The sequence below is a fragment of the Myodes glareolus genome, chromosome 14 (assembly GCF_982192425.1).
Source record: "Myodes glareolus chromosome 14, mMyoGla1.1, whole genome shotgun sequence".
Lineage (NCBI taxonomy): Eukaryota > Metazoa > Chordata > Mammalia > Rodentia > Cricetidae > Myodes > Myodes glareolus.
This window is the reverse complement of record NC_142039.1, coordinates 26626836-26640850: the sequence shown is the minus strand read 5'-3', so window position 1 is coordinate 26640850 and position 14015 is coordinate 26626836. Positions and strand designations below refer to the sequence as shown.

The following is a 14015-nucleotide window of genomic DNA, read 5'->3' as shown; positions in this document are numbered from 1 at the left end:
GGTCAGAGCACACAAACTGCTTTCGGAGAGATCCTTGCCCCACTTACAGGTAGCTCTGACGTCACTCACAAGTGGGCTTGTCCTAGGAATTGTTACCATGTATGTGACCTTGAGAAGCAGCCTTATGAATCTTTCAGGATTCATGAGTTTCCTGTGCCTTGTGGATCTCAATAGCTTCCTGAGTCTCATGAGCCTCCTTCTCCCTCTAGGGAGGAGTGCTTTAATTCAGAGGAGATAGTTAGACTACACACACAAATAGCAGATGTAAGATAATATGGCTTCCTGCTACATTGATTACAAGGCAGTATTCTCTAATGTCAATGCATATGTCCAACCATCCTACCGAAAGCTTATTTTATATTCGAGGTCTCCCTCCTCCATTATCTCACACCCCAGAGCCACTTTGTTTTATTTTAGGGACAGTCATCATACCCAGTAAACTTTTGGTGTCTATAAAGAATTCTTCTACTTCTTAGATGCAAATTATGCCTGATAACTGAAGAATCCCTAAAATAATGCAATTAATACAGCCAATCAGTTAGTCATTGTCACGACCCCCTGGATCTAGACAATGAAATAACCAACACTTAATTGAGTCCCAAAATTAATTTACCATGTTACAATTAACATTATAAAAATAAAAATTGAGGGGATAGAGGGAAGGCTCAGCATTAAAGAGGATTTCAGTACCCAGCACATGCCTTTAACACCAGCTACAAAGTTCTCATGCCCTTTTCTGGTCTCTATGAGCAAATTTACTTGCAAGCACATACCCACACAGAAACACAAAAATGCATGTAAATAAAGTTATAAAAAAACATTGAGAATGTGTTTCTAAGCTGTCCAGACAAACTACAAAAAAAATATTATTTTTATTATGAAAAGGTCGTAAACATGTAGACAAAAACAACAGGAAAAATACGGAATCTGTTTCAACAGAATTGGGGATTCATTGAGTGCTGGGTACTTAAAGCAAAACAGCGCATAAATAAAAGACAACTGTCATGTTTTATAAATGATGCCGTCCCTGCCCTGTGTATTGTCCAGTTCTCTCTGAACTCTTAGGAAGTCCAGCATGGCAGCGCAGTAATGAGGAAAAGAATTACAAGAGTCGAACAACATGTAGATGTGAGGTCCTGGGTCACTGTGGAGAGCAGCTGTGTAACCTCCAATAATCTGAAAAAATAGACAAAATTAATATATGTGAGCGTAATAAAAATAAACCAATGTCTTTAATCACCCCTGACATGTCACCCTGGAAATAGGGGGGAAATGGGAGTCATGAAAAGAGTTACTATAAAGCATGTACACTTTATGATGTTTAAAAGGGAGTGAGAAGTATGCTGTGAAACTCTTTAACATGTAATGCGATGTATGTATTTGTGGAGTAAATGCCTGGCATTTTTCAAGGAGATGGCTCTGAATGTACTAGCAATGGAGAAAGCAGACCATAAATATGAAGAAGCCTCTGGGAGTCCTTAACGGGAGCCTGAGCAGTTCCTGGTGGGAATTATACCAGGAAATCAGATCCCAGGGAGTCTGGTAGACAGAATCTGTCCAACCCCCATGCTCCATCGTCCAGCTTTGATGAATTGACTGATAATTCACATTCAGACACAGGCTTCCCCGAAGCACACGGGAAAAAAAGTGGTGGTACTTTCCTAGTCACATCCAGCAAGGACAAATGACTCGAGGGTCACACACCGACAGCAGAAGCACATGGAAAAGCAAGCTTGAGAGATTGCTCATGAATGTCTATTAAATACCTAGTGCTTTTCTCCATAAGTGCATTTTACTTTTAAAAACAATGGGATGCAGAAAATGACATGACATTTTCTGATGGTTTAAAATAAGAGAGGGGTGAGGCACAGGTGTGATTTTAATTTTTAAAACACATTAAGCACTTAAAAGTAAAGATGAAAACATTTTAATATACTTTCAAATCCAGTGTGTCAGAAGCACTATTTCAATTTGTGGTTGATACAGAAAATAGCAAGGTGATAATTACATATTTTTGTCATATTGAGGCTTAAAATGCAACATGTATTTGCAACTAAGCATTCATCTTCATCTGGACACGCTGCATTCCAAGTGTGCAGCAGCCACACACAGCCAGAGGTTCCCTTATTACACAGTGCAGAAGGATCACATCTGTTCTTGCTGGGTCTCATATATCTGGAGGACTAAATCAGAAATCTCGGGAAAAAACTGAAGTTAAGATATTCTTGCCTCAACGTCCTGAGTATCTGGGATTTTGGGCCATGACCAGAAAAGTCATCTCTCCTTTTGAATTTCTAAACTTTACATGTTTAAAAAGAAAAAGAATGAGGGCTGGCAGGAGAGAGAAAAGTGCAAGGGACAAAAGGCAGACAGTTAGGACATTATCAAGAGACCCATTTGGATATTCTACTACTGTGTATCTCTGTGTGTATGTCTCTGCCTCTCTCTCTCTCTCTCTCTCTCTCTCTCTCTCTCTCTCTCTCTGTGTGTGTGTGTGTGTGTGTGTGTGTGTGTGTGTGTGTGTGGTGTGTGTGTGTATGTGTGTGTGTGTGTATGTGTGTGTGTGTGTGTCTCACAATTTATCTGTTTGGTGCTTCCCTCTAGTGTCAGATATGCTGAATATGGATTTAGTCTCTGGAACTAAATAAATCTAGTCCTATTGCAACCCCAGAACCCAACAAATTCTATTTGAAATTATAATTTTAAAACAAACTATTGAAAAAAGGTGAATTAATTATCCAGGTTGTGTTACATTCTCACAAACTGTGTGATATTTTCTTTTATTTAGATGTGGTTTAAACTCAAGCATTCTTAAATAGCTGGGTGAGCAAACTGAATCTTCACAAATATAATCATCTTGTACTTGTACACTGAAATATAGCTATAAATCTGCTGAAAATTTCATCTTTTTTTTTACCAGTTGCTTGCTTGATTGATTGATTTTGTTAGGGGAACTGTGTGGGATTCTTTTTCATTTATTTGCTTCATTTTTACAATTTATCTGAAATTCTTTAGTCTTGATCCATCATTGAACAACCTTGGATTATTGCTGTCTATAGAATAATTGAAAGTACAAATGCATATTGTAGGCTGTATAGCACAGTGCATTTACGATTGCCTCAGGCAATTCTATATGTCAGTATGGAACAAGTTTATTTAAATTTTAAGCTAGGTATATTATTAAACAAGTCCACCGCAATCAGTAGCATTGTGACACGTGCCAAGAGAGAGAAAATAAGCGTGTTAGTATTGTAGAACTGTACATTGTGGGGTCAGTCGAAGACTCAGGCAGTTTCAGCCCCTCAATATTGGTGCTAATCTGTAGACCATGGGTTTGACAGGTGGAAGGACGGCTCCAAACCTGTATTTGTTCTTGATCAACCATCATTATTTTATGGGTGTAGATATGTGCATGCTTTACTGTACATACATGTGAGAAGGTGCATGAGCACAGGAATGGACACATTTGTGGAGGTCAGAGGTTGATATGGGGTGTCCTCCTCAACAGTTCTGCATCTTACTTTTGGAGACAAGCACTATCACTGACATTGGAGTTCACTGGTTCAACTAGACACACCAGCCAGAGAGCCCCAGAAAAGCTCTTGTCTCTTTCTCCTCAGTGCTGGGGTTGCAGGCATGTGCTACCATGCCCATCATGTTACAGGGGTGCAGGGAATCTGGGCACAGGCTCCAATGCTTGAGAAGCACTTGCATCTTTCTAGCTTTTAACTGATGGTTAAATGAAGTTTCTCTTAGCTACACTTGCTCACTTAATGGCTTGTAGCAGAAATAGGAGACAATTTACATGAAGTAACTGCTTTTTCCAAACATTTCATGTATGTTCTCATGGTATTAAAATGCTAGAAATTGTTTTTGTGTATCCTTTGGTTTGTGAGATGTCTTGTATAAGAGCAAGAAAATGGGCCAATGTCAATCAAGACCTCTTCAGTGTCCCACAAAATAACCACCACACTTACACTTGGCGGACTCACTGTTTGACATCATGAGCTGCTTCTCATTTAATTTTTACAATAAACATGGCTGCCTGGCTGCCTGTTCCATGAGAATCTCCATGTTGGAGGGAGGAACTTGGAGACAGACAGGTAATAGGCTTTGCCAGGATTCAAAACAGTGACAGGACATTCTTAGAAGAACTAAAACAGAACCTGCACAAAACAGTTATCTAAAAAAATATAACCTGCATTTGATTCTGTGTAAAGTAATAGTTACCACCCCCACCAATATACTTAGGATGACATTAACAGGCAGTCTTGCTGGATCACACAGTCACATCACATTGTCCAATTTGCATCACAAGTTTGTCATTCTGAAAACCTCCAGTAAAATTGAAGCAAAGACCAGACTTCCCTCTTCAAATTAGTATGTCGATCAGAAGAAAATGGGAGTGTGTATAAATTTAGAAGGTCTGACCAAGCTATTTGCAAACCTAAAGGAATTGATCAAGATCATTCAAATGGAGAAATGGCAGACTCCTTCCTGTTGACCTGTGGAGGTTTGAATGTAATTGGCTTCCATAAACTCATAGAGAATGGCACTATTAAGGGGTGTGGCTTTGTTGGAGTAGGTATGACCTTGTGGGAGGAAGTGTGTCACTATGGGGGTGGGCTTTAATATATGCTCAAGATAAGCCCAGTATTTCAGACTACTTCCTGTTGCTTTTCTTACAGGAAAGAGAGGAGAACTCTCATCTCTTTCTCCAGCACCATGTCTGAATGCATGTTGCCTTGCTTCCTGCTATGAGGATAATGGACTAAATCACTGAACTGTAAGCAAGCTGCCCAATAATATGTTTTCCTTTATAAGAGTTGCCACGGTCATGGTGTCTCTTCACAGCAATAGAAACCCTAGCTAAGACATTGCATATGTGTAAATTCTGTACCAGTGTATTATAACTCAGGGATTATTCTCATTGATAACCACTGTCCTGGAATCAAGGGACAAAGTCAATGTCAACAGAAATCTCTGAGAAAAGGAATTGACTCTGAATGGGTGTCCCTGATTCATTCACTATTCATATACTCACTCTCAACTAAATATGTGTGAGTTGCCTATGCTACATATAAAACTGAAAAGGAAGCAACCTTCCAGGGCTACCCTGTCATGGCAAGCAGAGTTCATGGCAACCCACCACATGGCCTCTAATGTACTTAGTTGCTCTCATCCAGAAATTAATTTAATTCTACCATTACAAGTCATTGCTTCATCTCTGAACTGCAACATTCCAGGAACCCTTTTTAAGAGTGTTATGAACTATTTTCTTCCTTGGTTTCCTTAAAATTGACTAAGAATAATCTCCCAACTTCATATCAATAACATTAAAATTGGGTCAAGTTCATCTTGTACAAAAATAAAAAATAGGAATGGGAACCTAACTCTACAATGCTTGGAAGTTGTAAGTGTTTTAGGTGCCTCAGAAAAGTGGAGCACAGGCAGTGGAGAAGGCTGTGGGGCAGAACAGAGAGGTGCATGAGAAATATCTACAGCCTATGCTCAGGAGTAATGCAAACACAACCACTGTTATTTAAAACGTACAGTCAGGCCTGAGGAGATAGATTAGTTGGTGACTGATGCTTTACAAGCATGAGGACCAAGATTTGAGCTGCTACAACCTACTTAAAAAAGCTGGATGTGACATAATTTCAGAGCTGGGCAATGCAGAGACAGGAGAATCTCTGGCGTTCACATGTCAGCCAGCTTAGTCTACTTGGCGAATTCAAAGCCAATAAGACATCCTGTCTCAAAAAAAAAATGTAGACTAGGTCTGAGGACCAACACCCAACGTTATCTTCTGGCCTTCCCATTCACACATGTGCAAATAGATTGATGGGCACCCACAAACACAGAGACATTAATCTGTACATATGTAAATGCATAGACACACAAACATATACATATACAAAATCAAAAATAGGCATAATAGTCTATGTTTTTATTTTCTTGCTTCTCAATCATTTGCAATTATGCATCATTTCCTTACTGGTTTTTATTTAGAGTTTTCTATTTACTTCATGAAGATAGAGCATCTCCATGTTTTTGTATTTCAATTTCATGGGCTTATCTAATATTTATTCAATTTGCAAAGTCTCACTGAAGAATACAGAAAGCACAGGTTTAGGAACAAGACACCCTTCAGTGAGCAGTGACTCAACAGTTTGAGGCAGGTGTGGAGGGTAGATGACTGTCAGACATGGCAACATGAGCCGTGTTCCCTGAAGAGAAACAATTTCATGATTTGGTGAATGTCATCCATTAACATAAAAGTCCATTCACATGCCACTCACTGTGGATTAGTAGCACACACCGTATCCTCCTAACTGTGCAAAGACCCTTTAAAGTGCAAAAGGGGTCTGAATATCATACATTGTTTTAACCTGTTTCTTTAACTTTATACATAGTGGATGTTCAGGAAATCACTGATGAATAAATGTTATCAATAGCCCTGAACACAATTACTGGTCAGTAAAATAAACATCAGATGAAATCTCTTTGAGGCTAGAAAGGATTATTATCTAAGGAGTTGATTAATTAAATAAATCACATGAAAAAATGTTTGCCTTGTAAGCAAAAGGACCTGAATTCAATCCTCAGAAGCCACATTTAAAAAAGAAAAGAAAAAATTTGGGAGATGGTGGCACATGCCTTTGATTCCAGCACCCGGGAGGCAGAAGCAGGCAAATCTCTGTGAGTTCAAGGCCAGCCTGTCTACAGAGGGAGTTCCAGGAAAGCCAAGGACAGCTAAGGCTACACAGAGAAACTCTGTCCCAAAAACAAAACGAAAAAGAGAGAACTGGGTAGGTAACATATACTTCTCATTTCAGTGCAAGAAACAGGAGGATCCTTGGGACTCCCTAGTCAGCCAGCTTGTTTGGCAAGTTTCAAGTCAGTGAGAAGCCCTATCTCAATGAAAATGATGGATGGTATCTGAGGAGCGACACTTGAAGTTGTCCTCTGGCCCCCACACAGATGCAGGCTCACCTGCACACATACATTCACACAAAAAAATATTAATGCATCCTATGTCCTCTGAATTTGCCAGGCATCAGGAGGATTCAAGAAATATTAAAGTTGAACCTTCATACACAGGATAAATGTTAGCAATATTTATTCTGCATATCAGAAGGCAGAAGTGTATAATATAACTGGCTTTCACCCACAGCAGCAGCAGCTATTCACAGAATCATGATGATATGAATTCTTGATTCTATAAAGTCCTAAGGACCAGTCTTCACATTTTCCAGCAATGCATTTAGTTTATATATTCCCTACCTTTACACATTTTGATAATGAGAACAAGTCTAAATATTTGAAAATTCAGTTGAGGAAAACATAAATTAAAGACTCGGAGAGACATTTAATGGATTTTTAAGTTTTGCAGAATCATTATATAAATAATAGCCCTCATTATTTTTAAAATCAATTTGGGAATAATGATGAGAGATTTTAATCCTAGGACTTTACCATTTATTGCTATGCAATTTCCCAGCTTCTCATAATGTCAGAATGCAAGCCCCTGGTTGATGCCTATGCTATGTCACTTCAGTTTGAAATGAAGGGATTTATTTTAATTGATTGCCTTTTAATCAGAAAGGTTCTCTAAAATGAAGAATTGTCCGTAGACATTTGCACAGTCCCTACTTTGGAAGGACTAATTCATGGGTTGTTATGAGTTGAATATGAAAAGATTCCTCCACAGGTTTATGTGTTTGGACAGTTGGCTCTCAGACATGGGTGCTGACTGGGGCATTTGTGGATATATTCCATTTGACTATAGGACCTTGTTGGCTGACATAGGCCCCTAGAGGTGGGGCTAGAGTGCTGATTCCAACTTCAACACTTTGTCCCTTGAGCCACCAAATTACAGCAGGTTATATAGCAATCTGTGGTCACTAAGATGGAGTCATGACTCCCTATGAAGCTATGAGTTAAAATAAATCATTCTTCTACTATGTTGCTATATCAGATATTTTGAGCCAGAAACAAATAAAGTAAATAATACACAGGCTGTCTTCTATTCAGCCAAGGATAAGACATCTGAAATTCAAGGAGATTGGTCTTTTAGTAAGCTACTCTCAGGCAAATGGGAATTCTGGTCATGTTTCAGATGGTACACATTTCCTCATGATCGCACTTTTAGATCTTCCTTGTCCAACAGCAGAAAATGACAGCTTTGAATGGATATGGAGAACTAGGCAAGTTTGGTGTCGCTGCTTAGGTGAAAGGTGAGATAGAGTCAGAATTGTTTTGGGTTTTTGGTTTTTTTTTTTTTAACAAGAAATATGGTATGTGAAATCAGCCCATTCCTCTAAATAGATGTTGAGTATTGCCCTGGCCCATTGGCCAAAGAACACTGAACAAAAGCATAGTTAGGCACGAGCAGCCAACTCTCATTACTCAAACATGCCGTGTTCTGCAAAGTCACAGCGAGCACAGAATCAAATCAGCAAATACTGAACCTTTGCTCCTAAGGGAAACTCAAGGGTAATTTCCTGTGAACCAGAGGTCACGATGTTTTCAAACAATGTATAACCTTGGTTTATATGTGCTTCTGTTTTTAAAAACAAATTCAAATGCATGTGACTTATTAAGATTGAGCTTGTGACCAATAACTCAGCAATGTGTGCATGAACAAAGCTTATCTAATAAACAAATCTCCTCTATGAGCCACATGACCAACTCTAAACCTAGTATACTGAAGAGCTCGAGCCAGAATTTCAGCATTATGTCAGAAGACCACTTTAAGTGATGACATCAGAACAAAAGACACAAAAAGTGTCCCCACAAGTACTAAATACATCACACAGAGTACACCTGCTGACAGTCCAAGAGCTTAAACAACCACACAGATTGACTTTGACATCTTAGGAGGAACTGTATGCAGGACATCTTGACTGTCACTCGTCTGGGAGTGCTTGAGAATGATTGTGTCCCAAAGAATAAATGGCAAAATTGTTTTTGCAAATGTGTAAATCCTTAGGAAACTTTACAAATACAGAATCTGCAAGCAAAATGATTGTAATTCCTGGGTATCAGGGAATAAAAATTTAATTTTCCAGGTGCTAATGACCAGACTAGAGCTGAATGATAGAAGATCAGGACTTAGCGTGTGGGTGTCTGTATATGTGCAAATATCTGAACATGGTGTGTGTGTGTGTGTGTGTGTGTGTGCGCGTGTGTGTGTGCGTGTGTGTGTGTGTGAATGTGCCTGTGTGTGCCTCTGTGTTTGTCTGTATGTGCTTGTGTGTGCCTGTGTGTGTGTGTGCATCTGTATGTGTGTGAATTTATGTGTCTGTATGTGCCTATGTATGCCTGTGTGTGTGTGTACGTGCTTGTGTGTGTGTGTGTGTGTTTTACTAGGGCTTTTAAAAGCTGAGTGTCTAGGATAAGGCCCCTTCTTCCCCTTCTTGATTCAGCTAAGGACAGGATTGCGCAATAGCTCAAATTTCAAATTTTGTTCATAACAGAGGGTAAAAATTTTCTCATCACTGTGACAGAATCCCTGAGAGAAGTGACTTCAGGGAGGAAGGATTTAGTGTGCCTCGTAGCTTCAGGTGATATCAGTTCATTGTGACAGGAAGACGTGGAAGCTAGGGTTCCCCTTTCATGATAACAAGAGCTTTTTTACATCTTGGCAGGTCAGGAAGAAGAGAGGAACTCAGAAACTCAGAAGCAGGGCGTGGTTCAAGAGTTGCCCACAGTGACTGGCAATCACTAGGGAAGGCCCTGTGATGAAGTTTCACAACCTCCTGAAACGCACCACCAACTGGGGACCAGGTGCTCAAGCACATGAGTCCGATAAGGACATTTCGGATTCAACCCATAAGAGACTTTTCCCCAGTTTGGGCCATCAGGAGCAGCACTGTAGATAAATGTGGCTATCATGGATACAAAGCATGTCCTTAAAATAAAGCACATTTCATGTGGTGTTTGTTAGGCCTTCTCCCTGAAATCCTGACTCATAATTTGTTTCATCCAAATAAGCTAAGGAAAGGAAAAAGTCTGGGAAAGGGAATTGAGAAAGGAGTGTACTGCAAATGTCAAAAGATGTTCAAAGCTTGGGATCAGGGATTTTAAAACCGTGAAAGAGAAGAACCAGAGAACTGCCCACATGCTCACACATCATGGTCTTTCTCTTAATATTTAATATGTATGGCATTTCCTGCCTTAAAAACATAAAACGGCTCCTACCGATGATCCCCAAAGACTTAATGTTGATTTTGGTTCTGTAAAACACACTCGTAAATCTCTCCTAATCACACCTGAGACTCATCACATCAGAGCTGCCAGATGCCACTTTGCATGTATCAGAAGGACTGAGCTGTGTGACTGTAGAATACCAAGCACCCGCTCCAGTGTGCTGTGCACCGTTTGGTGAAACTCCAACTGATGAACTCTGCCTCTTCCTCCATATTGATTCAGATCAGCTTCCAGAAGGGCACCTCCGGCAGGTCAGACGGGAATGTTAAGTCTCTGACTTTCTACCCTTCCTTCTCTTAGTAATGAAACTTTCTCCCTCATGAGAGGAGAAGGAGGCTTGTGTAATAGGCTTGCTCGAAAATACCCCATTCCTGACTACTTGAGAAACATACATAGGTGTAGATTTGTAACTGTTATACCCTATTCTCTGGGTAAACTGATTAGTTCAAAACAAGGCAAATGGCACCAGGATTTTAGGAATGACAGTTGGAATAAAAATGCTAAGAAGGAAAGCTTCTCATTTGGATTGCAATTTGGTATGTCTTTTCCTATTTTCTCACCAAATGAAAGTACCAAGAAAACTACACTCTGCAAGTCTAAAGCACCAAACACAGCAAAGAAGACCTCAGCCACAGGAGAAGAGGAGCAATCTCTAGCCACACTTACAGTTGAGCTCCTGTCAGGGCGTCCCAGTCTTCCCAATTATACAGATCAAAAATTAGACAACACATTTTATTGCTCTAGCTTAAACTGTTTCTCGGCCTTTAAGAAATAGAATCCTTACTAATTAATCAAGTATCCAAACTTCCATGGGGCTTCCTGACAACTTCCTTGATGTTGAGGGTCAAATTCAATGCAGTTCTGAGGACAATTGTCTGTGTCATATTTCATATAACAAAACATCATTTATGCGTGAAATTAACTCAATAACTGTGTTTTGTTTGGGGGTATTTTTGAAACAGACTTTTATGTAGTCAAGGTTGGCCTCAACTCACACATCACTGAGGCTCACTTTGAACACTTTGATCTTATAGCCTTTCCCTCCTAAGTGCTTGGTTATAAGCATGCCCAACTTAAACTTCTTACCAGACCCTAAAATTTAAAAAAAAAAAGGAACATACAAAAATTTCAACACATATCACATAGCCTATGCACACACCCAAGAAACAGATGATCTATGATGCTCCATTTCAAAAGCTATGCAATTTCAAGTCGTTATGAAAATGTCTACACGTAGCTGGATGACTGTGGCACACGCCTTTAATCCCAGCACTCAGGACTCAGAGGCAGGTGGATCTCTGTGAGTTCAATATCTGCCTGGTCCACAGAGTGAGTTCCAAAACACCCAGGACTGTACAAAGAAACTCTGTCTGGGGGGAAAAAATCTAAACATAATGTGTTTTTATAAATAACCTTTAGCTTAATTCCTTAAACTTCTGCTATTAGAAGTGATAATCATAAATATTAGAATGACTAGTAGAAGTAAATCTCTATAAAATGTAATGTGTTTATGTTTTGAGGCTATTTTATGTGTCTGTGTATGTGTACCTGAGTGTAGGAATGTGCACCACTTTTCAACAGATGCCTAACGCCAGAAGAGGACTTGGGATTTCCTATAAGTGGGATTAGGTTTGTGAGGGGCCTAATATGGATGCTGGGAACTGAACCCTGGTCCCCTGCAAGAGCAGCAAAAGTTCTTAACTGATGAGGCATCTCTTCAGTCCTGTGTCATATTTTAATTTAATTGCTATGAACATACATGAAACATAAAAATACACTGAATAATTATATCAACAGTAGAAGTGTCTGGGCTCTCAATATTTTCCTCATCTGTGCATCACCATGCAAGCTAGCCAAGACAAATCTTTGATCAGAAGAAAATTCCTTCTTTACTTTTCCCTGTCTAAAAGAATATGGTAAGTTTTCCCTTTCCACTGGCTTGCTGATTTCCCAGAAGAAATCAGAAGCAATGTACAGAGTGTAATCTCATACTAGAAGATTGCATTTAAGAAAACACTAAGGTTTATTTAGGGTCTCTCATCTTCCACCTGCCAGGGCAAGCCGTTCTTGTATGAAGTATGCATGCTGGTGCTTTCTTAAATCTATGCAGCCTCCGATCCAAGGGAGCCTATGTCAAATCGGCTTGCCTGAGAGGGTGGAAGGCGCCTTCATGAATTCTCCTTTGCACAGAAAATCCTTCATGGTTCCCTCCCTGTAGCTTGCAAAATGACTAAAGACACATTGTATTGTTGAGATTCTAGGAGTACAGAACACACCTGCTACAAAATGAAACAAGTTTTTCATTCCTGGAGTATACTGTCAATCCTTTGTAGCTCTTTAGAGTCTATTCTGGTGGACTCAGTATTTTATCCTTTGCCTTTTCTATGTCAAAAAAATTTTTTAATCCTTTGAGTGTTATTATCCTGTCATCTATGTTCTTCAAAGGAATCATAGTGGTATGAAATATTTTTGTAAGCTTATATTTCACATGCATACAGTGCAAAGTCCTATTTTTCAGTCTTCTGACAAAGTTCAAAGTCTTGTTTGCTGATGGCTCAGAGCTATGTATGCACTGACACCTTGCATATATCTTATTGGTTGGCAATTTGTTCTATAAATACAATTATCAAAAATGCACTATACAATAAATTAAAAGGTATGCAAAGTAAGTGTAAGAAATGTCACACTACTGAACCAAATAAAAACCTTTTACTACACTTACCCTACCCAATCTGATTTAAATAATGCACTGGCATCTACTACCTCAGAACATCAAGGATCAGAAAAAGACATCCAAGGAGAATTCCCAATGCAAAAACCTCTTCTACTTCGCAGAAGATTTGTTTCAGAAACATATTCCAATGATCATTTTATTTACCACTCTAAAGTGATTGCACTGATGTGTGGTCACTTATGATATATGTGAAAGCCCTAGGTCTGAGCGATTGTTCATTTTATTTTTGCTAATGTACTTTATTAGTCCTTTATCTTTTCCCCTCACAAAATTACCAGTGCCACCTGTCATGTCCGGTGGCATCTTCCTACCTCAGTCCTTCCATGAGTACTTGTGGAGGACTCCAGAACAGTGTTCAAACTTAATACCTGTGTGGACAGATCACTATAATGACTGCTGAACTATGAACCCACAAAGAAAGCGCTTCATAAAGATGTCCTAATAAGGAAACTTGGGAAATAGTCTTGATTATGGGAATCAAGTTGTGTAGAAAAGGGTTATCAATCTGCTTCTAGTTTTCTCAGGTGTCTGCTTCCACTCAGTTTGTAAACCACAATTTCTTCTCTTTCTTTTGTTCTAAACAAAATTTGTTTTTTCCCACCTCTTTTTTTCATTTTGGAAGATGCTTATATTTAGGGTGGTACCTACTTCATCACCCGGGGAGGTATAAGTGGTTCAATACCTAGAGATCCTGTGGAGAACTTGTCTGCGGGGGCTCCAGCACCTCTGCTTCCACACTCAGAATGTGATGTCCCAATTTAACCTCTGAGCCATGCTTTACCCATGGGCTGTGTAGAGGTGACAGCATTTCTTCTGGTGAGGTTACTGTGAGAAACAAACAAGACACATACTGTTACAGATACTCAATATTTATCAGTTACAGTAGAATAACTCTAATGTTAGGTCAAATTGTTACTGTATAGAACAGAATGGAGGACTGGCTCAACAAAAATGATAATACATGTGCACGTGCACACATGGACACACACATACACACTGGCTCTGAACTGAAGGGGAAAAATTTGATTGAGTCAATAAAACAAGGATGTATCTTAAACTCTAAAGA

General features: G+C 39.4%; 1 long non-coding RNA gene across 1 annotated transcript; it reads right to left on the bottom strand.

Annotated features, from left to right (window-relative positions):
- Positions 1-842: 842 nt before the first annotated feature.
- LOC146891959 (uncharacterized) lies at positions 843-13768 on the bottom strand. Its single transcript, XR_015004952.2, has 2 exons — positions 13632-13768; positions 843-1176 (listed from the first exon to the last, which is right to left on the bottom strand). It is a non-coding gene; the product is annotated as an uncharacterized LOC146891959 (long non-coding RNA).
- Positions 13769-14015: the final 247 nt, after the last annotated feature.